A 1,172-nucleotide genomic window follows, 5' to 3' on the forward strand; every position below is an offset into this window, starting at 1 on the left:
TTATCCATAATTTTAAGTAATCTACATAGTCAAATTCCTTTGCATAGTCACTTGCATAGAAACACTAGTGGACATTCGTTTGATATATTTTGCTTTCAGCCAAGATATAAAGTACATCAGTAATTATATTTCTGATTCTGTGGCCTCTTCTAAACCCAGCTTGAACTCCTGCAGTTTTCTGTCAATGCATCATTCTACTCATTTTTGGATGATCTTCAGCAATATTTTGCTTGTATGTGATATTAATTTCATTATTCTATAATTATCACTTTCTATTCTATCACCTTCTTGAAAATGGAAACAAATTTGGATCATCTCTCACAAATTGATCTTCCACCATGAACTTTCCACTGGATCTTTCCTTAAATAAATGATAAGAATACTGTACTTTTTTCAATGTGTTGGTTTATTTTCCTGAATGCCTGTCTCTTTTGTAATCTGCTAAGCTTTTATTCACCTCTTAATATTCACTCTAAATGTGCTCTATTCTCAATCACATGCATTCAGTTACTAATTTCTTTCTATGCATTGATAAATATTGAAAAAATATTATTGTGCATCACACAGATCACATCCCAGACACTGTTATGGGTAACAGGTATGCTATAGTTATTGTTGTTGTTTTTATGTGTTTTCAAGTCAGAATAGATACAAATTTCCAGTGGATTTTCAGGAGCAGTAAACCATTCAGGAGTAGAGATAACCCATCCTTTTCCCAGGGAGCAGTTCGTAAACTCAAACCATGTGGTTTTGAGATTACAGCGCAGCTTTTCACCACTAGGCATCAGAGCTCCACATTATAGTAGTAGTTGCTGTTGCTGTGTATCATTGAGTCAGAACTCACCCATAGTTATCCCTCCAGTGGGGGTTTCCAGAAGCAGTTAATGGCAAAGGAGAATATTGTCCATCATTCGCCCACTAAAAAGCTGGTGAAATAGAATCACATGCCTTGAGGACTGCAGTGTAGGTTCTTACCACTAGATCACTGGAGCTATAGCTAGGAAAAACAAACATTTTTAAATGTCTCCTTAATGGAATATACAATCCAGTGGGAAAGACAGGAAGTGCATATGTAATTCAAGTGTAATACCTGTTACAAAAGGACTATTTCAAAGAGATCTATAGTCTAGCCAATGACAGGCAACACATTTTTTAAATTTTTTTTATTTATA

Source organism: Elephantulus edwardii, unplaced genomic scaffold (assembly GCF_000299155.1).
Source record: "Elephantulus edwardii isolate Elephantulus edwardi_28Jun2011 unplaced genomic scaffold, EleEdw1.0 scaffold00111, whole genome shotgun sequence".
Taxonomy (NCBI): Eukaryota; Metazoa; Chordata; class Mammalia; order Macroscelidea; family Macroscelididae; genus Elephantulus; species Elephantulus edwardii.